Raw genomic sequence first — 18,138 nt, forward strand, 5'->3', positions numbered from 1 at the left:
GGTGCGGCCGCAGTCACGGCTCCGTCACGGTGTGGTGTGGGGGAAAGGGCTCTGCCCGGTCCCCAGGCGGGCTGGGACCGGCTCGGCCACGCTGAGGTAAAATGGCTGCCCTGAGGGCACAGGGAGCTGCGTCCAGGCCTGGGTCCACTGCTCGGCCGTACGAGCATACTGCTTACGTGTACCCTACAGCAGAGCATTAAATTTAAGTTTTAGGGCGGTTTGGGTTGGTTTCGTTTTGTTTTATTTAGTTTTCACCCCAACACTGAGCTCTCCCATTTCTGAATGCTACATCGGGGTTCTTAAGGGCTCTTATCCTTATCTCATGGTCAACGTGTACCCTACAGCAGAGCATTAAATTTAAGTTTTAGGGCGGTTTGGGTTGGTTTCGTTTTGTTTTATTTAGTTTTCACCCCAACACTGAGCTCTCCCATTTCTGAATGCTACATCGGGGTTCTTAAGGGCTCTTATCCTTATCTCATGGTCAGGTCTGGAAGGACACTCAAATCTACTTTGCAGGCTGAGCGCAATGACTTTGGACAGAACAAGCCTCAAAAATGTACTTCACTTTGTTTTTTGTGTTTATGTAAGTTAATAAAAGTGGAGGAACAAAAAAAGCATTTGAGATTGTGCAGGCACGTCTCAAGTGGATGCATTTATGAAAATGCCGTGTCCTGAGGGCTGTGTGCTACAGATGTGTGTGCTATAAGGTGTGCCTTCGGAGGTTTAACGTAGAGTTACAGGAGAAATGCGTATGAAAGAGGGCAAAAAAGGATTCCCTGGTGAAGAAGCAAGAAAATAATACCCAGCTACACTGTGTTTATGAGGTTATAACTTAAATAAAGCCACTGTAAAGCACCAGTGTACGAGTCTAGTTTGTCACAAAGCCGCCTAAGATGTGTTAAGGCAGTAAATGTGGCTTTAGATAGACAAACCACTTCCCCGTGCCCTCAACCCTTGGAGCACGGCCACACGTCCCCCCTCGCCATGAGCCAGCGTGACTCCTGCAGCTGCTCACGCCGGGAGTGCAGTTCGCACGTTGGCTTCTGAAGTGAGAGTATTTTGTGTGGTCCGTAAGATAGAACAGATGTAGGAGGGATGCGTCTAAAAACATTTGAAAAAGTCGCGCTTCTGCAATCTGAATGTCTCATTTATCCCTTGGTACTTGCTGTATCGGCACAAGCGAGTCCCTGTGGTGCAGGAAAGGTTGAGTCGCTTTAACCACCACGACGGGGTTAAAGTAGTGTCTGAGTGTGTAGAAAAACCCTTTAGGCTCCTAAGTTAATTAAGGGATTTTGAAAAATGTGTCATGCCTGTTTAGTGGAGTCTGTCATGCATACTTCATTTTTCATGAGTTAATTAAAAATGCATATTCCGCTAGAAAAACAGCAATCCTGATGACTTACAGTTAGAAAAATATTTTCAGTGTAACGTCATAACATGTTTGACTGTTACAAATGCCTTTCATTCTTCTCTCGTATAGATTTAAGTACAGCGATGTGCTCTGCTCTAGTGATTTTTAACATTGGTAATGTCTGTTAGGTTGCTAGTGGTTTAAATAAAGACTGCTATTAATCACTGAAAGATGTTAAAAGAACGCCCATCTTCAAAAGTGGTGGTTTGCAAAGTACAAACTACCAGCTATCTAGGGATTTTCTACATCTTTAAAAGAGTGTTACAGTTTCACAGTTCTCTCTGTAGCGGAATAGGAACTGGGGAGATGACTGCAGTGTCCCCGTGGTTCCAGCGCTGATCTACACGATGTCAGTGGGTGCTTGGCGGTAAATACATTTTTTGAACCAGCACAGTTTAACAAGCTCATTCAGTTAATTGCCAGACTTGTTGCATATTAAAAAAAAAAAAAAAAAAAAAAAGAACAACTCCCCTCCCCACAAACAAACCAAATCTCGAAGGCCCTGGATATGTTCTTCCCAGGTGTAAGGGAAGCTCCATCCTTTGTCAAGAAATGAGTCTTTATTTTCAAAAGCTTATTAAACTGGTGAAAAGTTATTCTTAAAGGCATCATAAAATAATGGTAAGTCTGCCCGGTTTGCGAAAACCCTATTGCATAATTTCTTTTGTGTGTTAATAAGCCTCATAACTGCTTTAAATGATTGCCTTAATTACCTTAATGAAGTGTCTCTTTATAGAAATATTGAATGTTTTCTTCCTCATTACCTTTTTTAGCTCTGTGTTATCAGCGGAGCGCTTAAAACAGTTGGATAAGCTGCAGAACATGTATTTGTTTTGTCGGAGTCGCTTTTGGCTTTCTGGCAAAATGTATATGTGCAGAATCATTAAACATTAATTATGTAGAAAATAAATTACTGGGAAGGAAATGGCAAATAATCTTGCTAAAAAAAAAGAAAAAAAGCCAACTAGTGTAAAATGACAAGCTTTCGTTCTCAAAATGACAGTAATGAAAGCCAGGGCTTTCCAAGTGAGAATATTGATGAATAATGCAAATATTAACTGTGTGACCCAGCGCGGGAAGTGCCTGAGCGTGCTGAACTTACCCGGGGGGAGATACGCTGCAGAACACTTTGTTACGGCCGTTCCCCTCTCTGCTTTAGGCCTTCCCACCCAGAGAAAGAAAAAACACAACTTTGGTTTGGCCCTTCATGATGTTTTTCACAGCCTTCCCTCCTCTCTGCTTCGTCCCCAGACCGGTGTTCAAACACTCCCTCGCCCTTTGCATCCCCGTGCCGCAGGTGGGTCTTTTTATGCAAAGGTACTAAAATGCTTTATCGTGGCGTCACCGCTCATTTTTATTTCTGAGGGAACAGAGGCGTTGGCAGCAGGAGGTGTCGCGGCGGCGGGCGGGCAGGGTTGGGTCGAGTCCCGTGGGCTGGCGCTCGTCACCTTCACCGCTCGCCTGGCTCTGTCAGCGAGAACTCCTTTTTCCTAATCCTTAGCACGGTACGATCCAGCTGGGATTAGTCTGGGACTAATCGTACTTTGTTGCAACGTAACAGTTCATCAAAGCTCAGATTGTTTGGAAGAAAAGGGTCATTTTTAAAACGGTGGCTTAAGTTGTAACGGGTTTTTTTTGGAGAACTAAGCTTTGAATTGTCCAAACTTCCCGTTTCCCTCCCATAACAGTCGTTTGGAATATGCTGCTTGAGTGGTTTCTTTGGCATTTCAGGAGAAACTCGAGACTGCACTGACAGTGTCTTCGGAGCTTGAAATATTAAGCTGATTATTTTGGGGGACTTCGATTTTCAGTAGTGCCTCAATGTTATCAAAGTTAGTATTTGAACATAGAAAAAATGCAAAAGTTCGTTCTGTGATTTTTTTCAGAGAAACTCTGAGTACATTGGTAAGACAAGGAAAGCGTGTGAAAGTTTGAAAATATTTCCCATAAAAGTGGATGGTGGTAGAGCTCGTTTTGTCTATGTAGGTTTATATGTAAGCAAAAAGATTTCATATGCGCGTGCTGTGGCATGTCTTGATGCAAAGGAAAAACAACACGCTGCGACGGTGTGAATTTTTGCTGAAAGCCCGCCCGAAAGGCCACACACAGGTGGAGATTTAAAGAAGAAAAACCACCCAGAAGAGCGGGCTGGCATTTTCCGTAGATGGCACCACCCGAATTCAAATCACGCCTGGAAGGCACTGTGAAAATGCTCATTTTTATAAATCCTGAAACATTGCTCCTTTTTCTTCGTTAGAACAGCTACACCATCGCAGCTGTTAACACGATGTGCATGGCAGAACCAGGATCGGAAGGTCCCCGGAGCCGACTGCTGAGGTCTTCATGGGCTTCTCCAGCGCAGCCCGGACCTGTTCCTGCGGCCGCAGCAGTGCAGCGCCACCAACCACCTCATCATCCCAGCTGGTCTCCAGCAACCTGCCGGGCTGGCTGGAGGGGCGCACGGATGCAGAATCTAGTTAAATCGTATGTGGTTGGTTGTCTCGCTAGTAGTAATTAAAGGTTAAGGTAGGAAAAAAAAAAAAAAAAAAGAGGGGGTTTGATGTGATTTCTGATGTCTTGTTTTTATGTCACTGATTTTAAGCACTTGGTTTCACCTTTGATTCCCACGTGCCAGCACACCACGTCTGGGGGCAGGGAGGGGAAGAGGCGGCGGTAAGCACAGCCTGAAAAGTTTAAATGAGTCCCCCAAACCTGCTTTAATTGATTTCTTTCCCTGGGAAAACATTTATGTTCACACAGGGCTCTGCGGGCTCCTTCTGCCCACTCTCCGTCGCTCCCTGCCTCCCGCTGTCACTGCATATTGCAGCAGCCAGATTCATTGCTCTTCCCTCTCCCTGCCTGGTGGGATGCTCCATCCAAAGCCTGACGTGGATGGAGGAAAATGAATGCAAACTGTTAATGAAAATAAACCTGCTAAGGTTTATTCCTGCTAAGGCATAAATAAGCGAAAAGGAGTGTATCCGTTTGGGTTGCTCATTTCAGAAAGATCCTCATGGTTAGGCAGAGACTGGCTGGACAGGGCTTCCCCTGCAACTGCTCCTTCGCTCCTTTTTCTTTTGCTATTTTTATTTCTCTCTGCGTTTCCCGGAGTTGCCTCCCTTCCCCTCAACGCCTTCCCGTGCCCCAGCCCTGTGGCATACAGCTGGGCTGAGCCGTCTTCACTGGGATCCGTCGAGGAGCCGCTGCCGTAGAGCACGTCCCCAGCGCCGGGAGCTCCTTTCCCACCGCTCGCACTTTGACTCAGAGCGAACGATGCCATCCTGATACAGGGGACGGAAACCGGCACCGGTGACAAAACACCAGGGAGGTAACGCCGAGTGAATCAGCCCTTGCAGCAAGAGCCACCGTGTCATGGTTTAACCCCCGCCGGCAACCAGGACCACACAGCCGCTTGCTCACTCCCCCCCAGTGGGATCAGGGAGAGAATCGGAAGGGTAAAAGTGAGAAAACTCGTGCGCTGAGACAAAGATAGTTTAATAAGTAAAGCAAAAGCTGCACATGCCAACAAAGCAAAAGAAGGAATTCATTCCCCGCTCCCCACGGCAGGGGGTGTTCAGCCAGCCCCAGGGCAGCCGGGCTCCAACACGCCTAACGGTGACTTGGGAAGACAAATGCCATCACTCCAAACGTCCCCCCCCTTCCATCTTCCGCAGCTTTACCTACTGAGCATGGCGTCACACGGTGTGGGACATCCCTGCGGTCAGTTGGGGTCAGCTGTCCCGCCTGTGTCCCCCCCCAGCTTTGTGCGCCCCCAGCCCATCGCTGGTGGGGTGGGGTGAGGAGCAGAAAAGGCCTTGAGTGCCCAGCGACCACCTGAAACACCAGTGGGCTACCAACACTGGTCCCATCCCAAACCCGAACCACAGCACTACAGCCACTAGTGAGAAAATCATCTCCATCCCAGCCAAAACCAGGACACCCGTGCTGCGGGGTTTATTAAGCGAGTGGCGTTCTGTACGTGCCCATTAGAGCCATCGGTGGCTTCTCATTTGGTGTGTGGCACCTCTCCCCTTCCCCACCAGGAACCCGCCGTGCCCCGGCACAGCCGCTGGCTGCGCTGCCACGGGCAGCAAGAGCTCTGCATTTAGACATCGTGGTGGCCGTGCTGCCGAGCCTCGGGAGCGCGGGGAGAGCTGAATCTTTTTGTTCTCCAAAAATAACCCCAATTTGCCAGGCCTCAGTGGTTTTTAAAAGGAGGTTTTCCATTAGCTTTCCATCAGAGAGCCGCTGGCAGCGCTGCCGACGTCCCCGCTCTCTCTGAAAAGAGACGATGGGATGCGGCACCCTGTGGCATCCGTGTGGGTTTGCTGATTTTTTTAATACAAGGAAATAGAATGAGTGAGAAATGCATTAAAATGTGTTGCAAGCAGAATATTTTAAAATACAAAGTTTTACGAGCTGTTTCCTTGGGGTGCATAACTTTATGTAAACATTTGAGAAAGGTGAGGGATTGCGATAACCGCTTGGATAAAAAAAGTCACACAGACCAAGGTAGGAGTGACACTGAACAATATATTTTTTACCATCTGAGCTCAACGAAAGGCAAACAAATGAGGAAAAATAAACTATATGTTTACAAAAGGCCTGGGGTGGGAGCAGTTGCCAAGTCCTGGGGCAGTTTGCCGAGCCCAGCGTCCGCCTAACAGGTGCCGCTAAAATACCTCTTTCTGTTCCTACTGGAAATCCTGTTTCACAGCATTTTATTACCCAGACGTTCCCCGTTTCGGAAAGCTCACAGTTCACATACAGATCGTTCTTAAAGGAGGCCAAAGGTGCAAAACGAACTGCTTTTAAATTAACAAGTTAAACTATGTAGGCAGAGATTGGGAATGGAAACACCCTGGCGATCTTCTTCACCCACTGTGTGGGGCAAAGGGAAAATGAGACAATTTTCATTTCTTGTATGGTATCAGACTTAGTGGCACCGCATTAGCCCAACTAATATGAATACAAAGAAGAAACTGAATCTTTTTCTAATATGCCTTTTGGGTGCAGTTGCTTGAGTATAGTAAGAACAGCAGATCGTTGTAACTTAGAGGCAGAACCCAAACGTGAACGTTGGACATTATTTTGATAGTTTCCCAGGAAGCGTATTAACATTTTTACACTCTGGAATTCCACACATGAGAAAGAAAGGATCAAAGGAGCCGCGAGCTTCATGGGCTGAGGCGGTCGGGGAGAGCCGGGCTGGCGAGGGCCGGGAGCCGCAGCACCGGTAAAAGCCGCGTTTCCTTCATGGGAACCGCTTAACTGTAAACCCAACACTTTGGATAATGCTGAGGACTTTATTGCTGCCTTCATTTGCCTTTGCGTAACAGAGTTTTTCCTTAGACGTGCACCACATTGTGTTTAAAGAGACACGCTGGGTGTTTCGCAGTGGGAACTGGATTTGCTGAGTTTATGCTCCGCGGCGCTGCTGTGAAGCAAGAAAGAAGCCGGTGGGGAGGTGGGACACAGCCGGGCGAAGCCCTTCCAGAGCAAAGCAGTGAGACACGCCGTGCTGAGCTCCTTCCCACCCCAACCCTCCTTTCTCCCCGTTGTGGCAGGCCAGTTTTAAGCCCAGCGTTGCCTTCGGGGGGGCTTTGCTGGCCCCTGGGGCTGCCACCACCCAGCACGGGGGTTCTCCACCGACGTGGTCCCACACACAAGGCACCGGCCGGGGTCTCCCGGCACCCCCTCATCACTTGCACACACCCCGCTGCTTCGAGCTCCATTGATTGCCATTATGGCCCACGTGGCCACAGCGCCTTCTGCCCTGGGCCGTCCCCTGTGAGGCTTTTTTGCTGTTAACAGCAGAACAACAACAATAAATGTGTGGAAGAGCAATAAATGTGTGCTGCCAGTCCTAGGGGTGAGCATAAAACAGTGCTTCCACATACTTTTGTTTATTCTGAGAGCATCAAAGACGTCAGTGAGTATTTTTTTCCCTCTAGGGCTTTTTTTTTGTTTATTATTCCCCTTTTTATTCCTCATCCTCCCGGGCAGAGGGCAGCTTTGCTCCCGAACCGGCTCCTTGCCTGTTTGCAGTTATGCAGGAGCTGAGCGCTGTGCTGGACCGGGGCTGAAGTGTCCCCTGAGCGCTGGTGGGACTGGGCTGAACTGGAGATACACCTTCCAGGCGCCCGTGTTGGTGCCGTACACCGAGGGCAGGGGTTTGGGCTCAGCTCTGGCAGCGGCAGGGGAGCCCGGGGAAACCCGGTGGCTTCTTGGTGCTCCATGGCAAAGGCAGCTGTGTTTGATGGCGGCTGACACACGGCCTCGCGTGGAGCCCAGCACGGAGGCAGAGCCATCTGAGGCCACCGAGGGCTGTTTCTGAGGACACATGCCGTCTGTGCAGAGGTTTGCTCTCCGACCACAGGTATTTCCTTGCCGTGGTACCTCAGCAGCTGTTACATTCCCTTAAAAAACAACACCACCTTTGCAAACTTTGGCAATGCGTATTTCGTGCGCGAGAAAGCTCCACTCTTCCCTTGCCACGAAATGCATTCCTGACACCTCCTCCCCGTATCGCCGTGAATAACTGCCACCCCTCAGACCGGGGACACGGCTGGACCCTGCCCAGTAATCCCCACCCTGAGGGGGCTGGGCAGGGGAGGGGGGATGCTCCCAGCCCCAGGCATCAGTTACACCCCAATAAACCAAGTCTGGGCATGTTTTGCTGAAGGAGAGGAGCCCCCAGCGCAGGATGCCCGGCCTTGAGGTCAGCCTGCTCCAGGCTGCTCAGGGGGTGTCCCGCTGCGAGGGGCTTCCCCAGGGCCTGGGTTGTGTGCTGGGAGGACACCACAAGATTTTATAAGCAGCAAAATACCAAAAGCTGAATTTTCTTCCTGCCTCTGCAGCCAGCACTGGAGCTCCACGCTGTTTGGGTGGGTGCTGTGGCTGTTTAAGGCCGTCTCCCCGACGTGGATCTATGGCGGTGGGTGATGTTCAGATACTCAACCCTTCTTACGCAGGGCATCGCAGCCAGGAGGGAGAGCCCCGTCACTGGTGGGAAAAGGGGAATATTCCCTGCATCCCAAGAGAAGAGCCACCTTGCGCTTTGGCTGGAGATGCAAGCAGGTTTTCAGCCTAGGGAAGACACTGCCATGTTCCATACCAGCAAGCGTTTGGCAGGAGCTGAGCCGAGTCCAAAGGGTGGTGGGGTTGGAGCCACTCCGGTTTAGCATCACTTCGTTTGCTGGCTCGTGATGGAGGTGCCAGAGGGAGGTGGATACGGGCTGTGGTCCGCTCTGTCTCCCTCGTCCTGCCCTCGTGCCGTCGCTGAGCCTTTGGGCTGCTGCTGGCGAGAAGCTGGGCTGTGACCGGAGCTCTGCTGGAGGACAACCTCTCCCCGCTGTGTTTCCGGGGCAGATTAAGTGGTAGGCAGAGTAGCCTTAAGCGTTCCTCTAATTAAAACAAAATCCCTCGTGGCCTCTTATATACAGAGAGAGATTACAGACTTGAGGGATGTAGAAAATGTATATTTATTGATTGGATCAACTGTTGCAGCTCCTTCCATAGAGTTCAGTGAGAGCATTAATAGAGGACTGAGCGGGGTGGCGCGGAGGGCAGGGACGGGGGGTTTGGCTAGTGCTTTCACTGATGCCAGCCCGCTGGGCTGCTGGCCCAGGCACCTGTGTCACAGCGAGCCCGTGACCACCTGCCTGGTACATATACATAGATATATTTATATACATAACTACCAAGCTAGGCATCGCCTCCAGTGCCCATCCTGGGGACCCCCTCGTTTCTTGTCCCGCTTTGCCAGACTGGTGCTGGCTCCGGCGCGGGACGTGCTGCCCAGCACTGGGCTCCCACCAGCGCCCGTTCACTGGCTGTGGGTTTGTGGGTTGTTTCTGGCTGCTTTGCTTCTGCGTCCGCTCGCAATGGCCGTTTGTTTCGATTGCAAGGAAGGCAAGGTCGTTCCTGGTAGAGCCTCGGTAGCGACCGAGGGACGTGGTCATCAGTGAGAAGCAACCAACCACTCCAAAGCTTTTGCAGGCTGAGATTTTGTGCTTAGCAAGTTGCTCCACCACAGTCTGAACCCCAAGAAATGTGAGTGTGTAGTGGAAATGTCTGCAGGCCCGGATTAAAACGGCCCTGGCAGATGATGCTGTAACTTCCACCACGTAAACATTACAGAAAAATAGTGTAAATACGGGGGATTCTATTTTTTTTTTCCCCTCATTTTTTTCCCTCACTTAGGCCAGGAACTGCTAGAGCTTAAATAAATCATTGCAGAAGTGTGACTGACCTAAATCATTCTGCACAGTGCAGACCTTGTCTCCTGCTTTTGGAGTTTCTCGTATTTGTGCTGTGCCAGAACAGAGTTTAAGTTGTCTGTACGGCAGTAGCTGCTTCCTATGCACCGGGGAGCTCGGGGGAAGGTGTGAGATCGGCTGGCGTGTGGCGGCAAGGCTGCTGGGGAGAGAAAAACCACCGGCTCACCCGTGCCGGGGGAACCAGCGGGTATTTTGGGTGCTGCATCGTGCCGTGCTTGGCACTGGCAGATTTCCCTGCCCCTGTGCGGGGCTGTCTGTCACTGAGCTCTGCTTGTCCCAGCAGGAGCACCCAGGCGGTCATGCATTAGTGCCTAATTAATTCATGTGTAAGTGTCTAATCAGTGAACGCACAAGTGCCCAGTTAATTTACAGTTGAGCACCCAACGAGTTCATGCATGAGCACCCAATTAGTGCACGCATCAGCACCCAGTTAGTTCATGCAGGAGTGCCCCGCCAGCGCATGCATGAGCACCCGAAAGGATCCTGCATGAGCGCGCGGAGAACCTGCGCACAGATTCACAATTAGTTCACCCACGAGTGGAAGGGTAGTCCACGCATGAATGCCCCGTTAGCGCATGCATGAATGCCTCATTACTGTGTGCATCAGCACCCAATTAGTGCGCGCATGAGCACCCAAGTCGTTCACGCATGAGCGCCCAGTTATTTTGCATATGAATGCCCAATTAGTGCGTGCATGACTGCTCAATTATTTCATGCATGAGCACCAAGTGATTTACACCTGATTTCCCAGGTGGTTCACCCGTGAGCATCCAGCGTGTGCCCGGAGCAGGGACACCCCTGGGGATTGCATCCCATGGCGGACCCACGGCTGGGGAGGAAAGAGCGCGGCAAAGCGGAGGAAGTCAGAAAGTGGTGCGGAGATGTGGCTGCTGTGGATGTGCTGCAGCAGTGCAGGAGGAAACCCCCTCCCTGCAGCCATCCCAAAGCAACCCGGCGTGCCTTGGCACCCCCGAGGAGCTCCTCCGAGGGCCGTGCAGTGCTTCGCTTGACCACAAAAAACCAACCCTGGTGAGTGCTGTGGACTCACAGGAGGGTGGAGCAGATGATCACAACAGCCCTTCCAGCCTTAAAAATTTAGGAAACCTTTGATGTGCAGGCAGGGCCCCGTGCAGATAAACCATGTTGGGTTTAGGGCTGGAGCACCCAGACCAAATGCTACAAGGGGAGGGAGGACAGAAAAGAAAAAATGGAGAAACTCAAAGGAAGAAATCAAATTAACATTCATCCTTGTCCTGGCCCTGAAAGCACACCGAGTCTGTGTCCCCAAATCCCTCTATCTCCCGGTCAGACTGGGAGCCCTGCAAAGCCCGCTGCGGGAGCGGAGCCACAAGGCACAGTAACACAGCACATGGCTTGACGTGACTTTGGTGCTTATGTTGTCTCTAAACACGCCTTTCACTTCGGGAGAGGTCAGGTTAAAGGGGGTTCCCAGTTCTCAGAGCATCCAGCCGGTCTGGGAGCCCGGGCTGGGGTGCCAGGGGCCGGGAGCCGCGGGCTGGCTGGCTCAGCCCGGCTGGGCTGCGTCACCCCTCGTCCCTCCGCACGCACGAAGGCAGTTGTTATGTTCCTGTGCTAATACGACCCCGCCGAGATTCCAGAGAGATGTTTTTATTTATGGATCCTGCATGAACTGCACACCGCAAGTCACTTGCAAAAACTTGCAGAGAGCAGATGACCTGAATACATATTAATAAGTCTCACAAGTCGTTTAGTATTAGTTTTTTCTCTCGCTCTTGCGGGATGGCACGGAACGCACTACCTCATGGAAAGCAATGTTCAGACAAAAAGCCGTCTATGGCTTGTCACATTTTTAAGCCCGTTTGCCTCGCAGATAAACCCAGGCTGCCCTGCCGTGGTGCCACGCTGCAGCTGCCGCCGCGCCGGGACAGACCGCGGAGGCGACGAGGAGCGATAGCTGCGCGCACGCTGGAGCCACGAAAGGGCCGTGCTGGCTTTGGGGACGGGCAGGCAGGGCATTGCGTGGCCGGAGGCCGTGTTTGGGGCTTTCAGAGCCCCGGTGCGTGACGCTTAATGGAAGTGTTTGACCCAGCCCTGGGTGGTCCTTCCGAGGAAGGAGTGTTTCTCCCCGGGCAGGAACTCCTCCAGCCCCTGCGCCTCCCGCTCCGCTGCTCCCGGCAGCAATAATCGTTAGTGACCCCTTTCCCAGCTGGGGAACCTGCGGACAGTCCCAGGTCCGGTATTTGTGCCCTCCGGTCTCACTCTGGACTGAAAGCCTTTGCAGATCAGGCGTGGGGATGAGATGCTCAGAGCGCTGGGCACAGAGAGAACCTGGTTCCCAGTGCCCAGGGAGGACGTGAGAGTAACCCGTGGGAGACAGAAATGTGCCCAGACCGGATCTTTGCGGTGAAGGGGATGGAAGGTAGTGAAAATGCTTAATCGTCCCAAAGTTGTGAATAATAAACTGGGGGACTTGCGGTCTGATATTGATGTTAACAGACTGCTTACGGTGATCAAACCCTCAGCATCAGCGGTGGCAGCTCCCTGCTGGAGTTTTATAGAGCATTTCCTTTTATAGGGCATTTTCTTTTTTCCACGGGATTTATTCAGGTTCTATAGCAGGGATTCAGGGAGATAATAACGTACATTAACCGGGGCGCTGAAAACTGCTTCGCAAACAAGATTGATCAAAGCAGCCCAGGACTGATAGCAAACCCTCCGTAATGCAGTTTGCAAAACACTTGCCAAAACAATTGACTCCTGGTAAAAAATAACTTGTTGGGCAACCCCGGGGGGGCTGCGGCCGGTGAGGGACCCAGCTCCAATAGCCAAAAAGCTGGCGGCTGGGGACTGCAGCGACAAACAAGGGCCAGATCCCGCTTCCCCCTTGCCCAAGGCAAGTGCCAGGTCTCGCTATTAGGTGTGAGCACCCGGGAGGAGCCGCCGGCCAGATCCTGCCCCGGGACGATGTGGGTGCTTGGGCAGCAGGTCATGGGGTGCCCGGCTTGCCATCCCATGGGTGCCTCGCAGATGGGATGTCACTTGAAGGGGAGAACAACGTGTTTTTCAAGGGGTCAGACTCTGCAAGGCTTTACCCCGGCAGCAGCTGAGTGCGGGGCTGAGCCGCTGGCAGTGCATCCCTCTCACGCTCGCATCTCGTTTCGGTGCAGCTGCTTTGCAGCACATCTCTGCCAGGAGATCGGGAGCTGCCGGCGCTTCGCTCGATGCATCAGCCGCAGGAGGATGATTATCGGTGACTGCGATGTCACGAGATGAGGAAGAGTACCCGCAGCCGGCCTGGCTGTCATGTTTTTGCTCCGGCCGTAGCAGGCGGGACCTGATGGAGAGGGGTTGTGTTGATACAATGAAGTGGCCAAATCCCTCTTCGTTGTGGAGCAGCCGTCCTGCTCTGGGGTGCCTGGGTGTCACTGCCGTGCCCACGCTGCCCAGGACACACGGGGAGAGCTAGGAGGCGAATTAATAAAAGAAGGTGCTTTACTGCTGCTGTTGTTTTTATTGATTATTGGCAAAAGAGAATGACTGATGGTGGAATCTGGAGAAGAGCGAGGTGAGCAGAGTTACAGGAGACATGGAGGAGGAGGAAGAAGAGAGAGGAAAGGAATTCCTGCAGGGAGAGGAGATGAAGGTGACATTTCTGCAGTCATCTGCTATGGACACGTGCTACAAAATAAGTCAGTATGCCGTGTCCGTGGTGGGACAGAAGTAATGGGCTATGTTGTAGCAAAGTGAGTTTAGGTTAAATAAGAAAAAAAATCTCCTATGGGGGATGTTATTGCGGAGGGGCAGAGTGGAAGCGGAGATGGTGTGATGTTGCAGCCAAGCTGTCAGCCCAGCTTTTGACCAGCTTTCCCAGACCTCTGCGTTTCTTGTGGCTGATGTGCACAAAGTCTGTGGTTTTTGACTTAAAATCGCCTGGGACTGGAGGCACGTCCTGTGGGGAAGCCTGTGGCTGTGGGGCAGGAGGAGCACAGCCTTAGATGGCAAACTGCTCCTCGCTGCCATGCCCTTTTCCTGTTAATCCCTGTGAAGTGCCTTATATAGTGCACTCGGAGGAATTTATAAATAAATGCTTTTTGTCACGATTCAGGAACGCATCTCCCTCCGTGACATTTGAAGCACTTTCTTCCCTCAAGGCCGCGCTCCTTCACATGCAAAGAGCAGCGTTGAGCCTGCAGCGCCCGGCGGCGGCCACGGCCGGGGCAGTGCCGGGCAGGAGAGGGGGATCCTCCACCTCCTCTTGCTGCCGACCGCTTTGGGGAAGGAGGCAGGATGGGGTTACACTGGGATGACAGAAGCAAGCGCCCACACTGAAGCCAGCTCTGTAGACCATTGACTGTCACCATTTGGGTTTGGGGCCACCGTTTTATCCCTCGTCCCTTTGCAGACGGGTCCCCGGGGCAGCTCCCTCCTGCCCTGGGCTGAAGGTGCCTGTGGGCCACCCCGGGACAGGCAGGGCAGGAGGGAGGAGAGCCCTGCTTCTGCACCCACTTGTACCGGGAAAATACTGGGAGGTCTGGAGCATGGAGTCCTCGTGGGAAAGCCTGAGGCTGCTGTTGTGCAGGACAGACAGGACGAGCATCGCTCAGCAGCTGCTCTCCAGCCAAAAAACCTGCATTCTCCCGTCATCTGCCCCAGTCTCAGCTCAGGATTAACAGTATAGTAAAACCAGACTTTGCAGTTGTCACTCTGTCGCACATGAGGATTAAGCAGAAACTCACGGCAGCAGGAACAGAGTTCTGACTTACAACAGCTCAGCTCCCTCCCCACTAACGAAGCTCCTTCATTAGTAGGGGATGGTGTAGCAACACAGGCAGGGCAACCTGGCTCTGCCGAGGGCGGTGGCATCCTGACCCGCGGTCCCGGCTCACCCGCGGCAGCAGTGCTGCGAGACTGGTTTGGTGTTTGCTGGATACCAGAGCTCCTCGGAGGAGAAAAGCGGAGGGTTTGCTCCACAGGTCACTGCTGGGGAGGGAGGGAGCAGCCTCCTCCAGCGCAGCCGGGCTGGTTCCCATGCCTGCACCAGGGCCGTAGGTGGGCTCTGCCTGCGGCACTGCCGCCCTGATGCAAACTCTGACTCCCTTCTGGCCCAGCAAGGGGAGAGCCGAGGCTCTGCGCCTCCCGGTCTGGGATGCTCGTAACAAAGACCCACAAGACTCAGAGATCTGTTGCCTCAACAGAGACTCAGCAGTTACAGCTATAAATAGCCCAGCCAAGCGTCATGCAGTGAACCTGAGCAGAGCTGGCTGCACTCATGGCCAGGAGCTCCCCGGGGCCCTGTGGGGACAACCGGCTCTGCTGCTCTGGAGCATGGCCCCGCGGAGCCTGCCCGCTCTGGCCAGGCAAGCCTAGAGCATGCTGCAGCCTACGGGTACGTGGGTCTGCCCCATCCCCACTCCCAGGGCTCCCTGTGCGCTCCCGCATCCTGGGCACTCCGCAGAACTCTGACCTCCTGCCTCTCCCAAGCAGGTCCCACTCTGGCAGCTGCCCATCATCTGCCCAAGCATGGCCTTTCTGTCCTCCTCAGCCCCAAGATCACCACCTCCAGCCCCCTTCAGCCACGCAGAGCCTCTGAAAACACCATAAAAACATTTACTCCCACTGCCGCTGAGATTGAAGCTCATAAAGGGCTGTAGTTAAGCCTGTTACCGCATTACACCGGCATCCAAAACAGACAAAGGCAGGGTCCTGGCTGGGGGTGGCCTGCGGTGACCCAGAGGGTGACAGTGGGTGCAGGACATCACCTGCGTCCCAGCAGGACAGGCACTGCCTGCTCCCCCTTCCTGCAGAGGAAGCAAGAAAAGTCAACCTGCAGAAGAAAGCAAGAAAAACATCACTTCAAGGGTGCAAAGAGACCATCAGTTATTCCCCAGACCAGTGCAGAGGGATCTCCATGTTAATAAGGCTGAGGCCTGAGGCGGTAATTTAACGGCTGCAGCCCAGCCCTCTGCTCTGCCCACATATTTATTTATCGACTCTTTGCTTCTCGACTGGAGCAGCTCTTGGTACAGCCCCGGCATGTCCGCAGCTCCCGTGCATGCGGTGCCAGGCAGACAGCAGGCGACCCGCAGCCATTCCCTGGCCAATGCACCCAGAATTTGAGCATTTCAGCTCAGAAAGGATGCTGATGCCCTCAAATTATCCATCTGAAGGCTGGAGGTCAGGTCCCATGCCACCAGTGGTGATCTTACAAACTTAGTGCCATGCCCAGCAGCCTTAGTCCTCGCTTGCTTTTCTGCTGCTCTCTGGCTGCTCTCTGCTATCTTAAGGCTGAAGCTCAGGTCTGGACCCAATTGGGAATAGTAAATATTTTATTTGCTGTTAGGAGTTTTGACCAGTATCTCAGAGGCTGCGAAGGTCACACCAGGAAACATCCTCCACTTCATTAGCAAAAGGGATCAGCCCATTCGTGGGCTGCCTGCTTGGCAAAAGCGCAGCCATGGAGTGAACTCCAGCCTGTCCCCCGAGTGCTGTTATCTGCTGTAGGCTTGTCTTCCTTGAGCAATCAAATTAGATAGATTTCAGTACCCAGGATTGGTCTCCTTGGTTCTCAAGGCCACGCACGCAATTAAAATCGGTCTTGATTAAAAGCCAGCTGAGCCCAGGCAGCGCTGTCTCCATCTCACCGCTGTTCACACCGGGCAGCACTGTGTGGGCACCACAGTGTGGGAATGAGAACGTCATGGGAACGGGGACTTTTTTGTTTTGCTGGGCTTTTCTTCAGGTGGCTTCTGCAAAGGGCTTCTTGGCACCTCTGCTCAAGTGAAATGGAGCAACCAAAATGGGAGCTGGCTGGTGGCCAGCCTGGCAGACGGGCCTGCAGGGGCAGCCCGGGGGCCAGATGTATGCCTGGAGCACGTTTATTGAGGGCAGGAGCCCCCCGTGGGAAAGCCAAGCGACCAAAGTACTGGCGTCACACCTATGTGCCAGGATCCTGCCGGCACCGCTGCTCCCTCGCTGCCGGCCCCAGCGCAGGACCCCATGAGACCTCACAGGCGGGCACATGGGCAGCAGATGGCTTACAAGTGTGAGACTCCTTTGCTGTTTCCCACCTTGAGGTCTGCACACAACGGGCAGCACAGGGTTTGACTGCCAGCCCCCCGCCAGTTGTGGGGACCCCGCTGCAGCTGTCTGGGGAGAACAGAGAGGTTTTATTCTCCCCTTTGCCCTTACCTTGGCTTTCACATGTACTTGAAACATCACATGTTCTCATGGTGAACGTACGATGAAGCTGCTTGAATGGCCGCCTGTCACCCCTGAGCATTGGTGTGGTGCAGGGCCAATTCTCAGCAGCGCAGTACCCAGGACTGGGATTTGATCAGCTTTCCCACACAAAGCTGGACCTGGCAGGAAAGGGACCTGGCAGGATTCACTGAGATGCCTCTAGGAGAAAAGCAGTAGCTCCCATAGGACATGGGGCTGGTGGTTCAGCGAAAGATGCTCCTACCTTTGCTGGGCATTCCCCAAGCTTTGCAGCCAGCATAAAAGCAGGAAAACCCCAAGAAAGGAGGGAGCCCTCTTGCGATGTTCAGGATGGGGAAATCTGTCTGACTTTGCAGGGCAAGAAGAGATGCTGAGTCCTGCAGGGGAAACCAAGCACCTGCCTGCCTGAGAACCCAGACATCTGTGGACAATGGAAGAGGAGGAGGTTACATTAAGCTCCTAACGTGGCCACTAATGGCCTCAGGGACCTTCCACAGGTCACTCTCTCCTGGTACTGCCTTAGTTTCCTCAGGTGTAAATATGAGAAGCTGCAGCAGTGCCAGCCAGCTTGGGAGGGTCTCACAAAACTCAAGTGAGCAATGACCATCAGGTGTTGGAAGATGTCAGGTGGAAGACACCATCAAGGTGCAAAGCTACAACTCATCACCACTGACAGAACTGTTTTTTTACGCTTAGGTTGAGCCATCTTTCCAAGAACACGTCTCCTATGGCATTCCCGGGCCTGCAAGCAGCTCTGTGAACACAGCGAAGTGTCACAAGACGCCAGGAATCCGCTGGTGGGGAGCCACACGTTAAGATTTGGTTTTAGGTGGACAGAGCACCGTCGAAATGAAGCCGCTCTGGGTGGCCGCCATGCTCGGTGCCCAGCGGCATTGCAGAAAATCCTGCCATGGAGAGGCTCCGGGATCTCTCAGCGTTGGGAATATAACTGTAACACCACAAAGGCCCCCTCCACAGTACATCCCTGTCAGGCCTGGTGTGAGGGCAGAGCCAGGCCCGTGGGGGTCAGGGCCACCACAGCACCAAGGCCCCCTCAAGGGATGAGGCCCTCCCAAGGCAGTTCCCCCCATGGGGATCAGGTTTCCCCAAGGCAGCGGGTCGCCCCCCGGGGATCTGGCTCACCCCCGAGAATCAGCGTCCCCAAATCGGCTGGAACCCCCCGAAGGCTCGGCCCCCCGGGACCAGGCCGCGACCCCTCCCGGTACCGGGGTAGCCCCCCGCCCC

The sequence above is a fragment of the Charadrius vociferus genome, unplaced genomic scaffold (genome assembly GCF_000708025.1).
Source record: "Charadrius vociferus isolate BGI_N301 unplaced genomic scaffold, ASM70802v2 scaffold323, whole genome shotgun sequence".
NCBI classification, from domain to species: Eukaryota; Metazoa; Chordata; class Aves; order Charadriiformes; family Charadriidae; genus Charadrius; species Charadrius vociferus.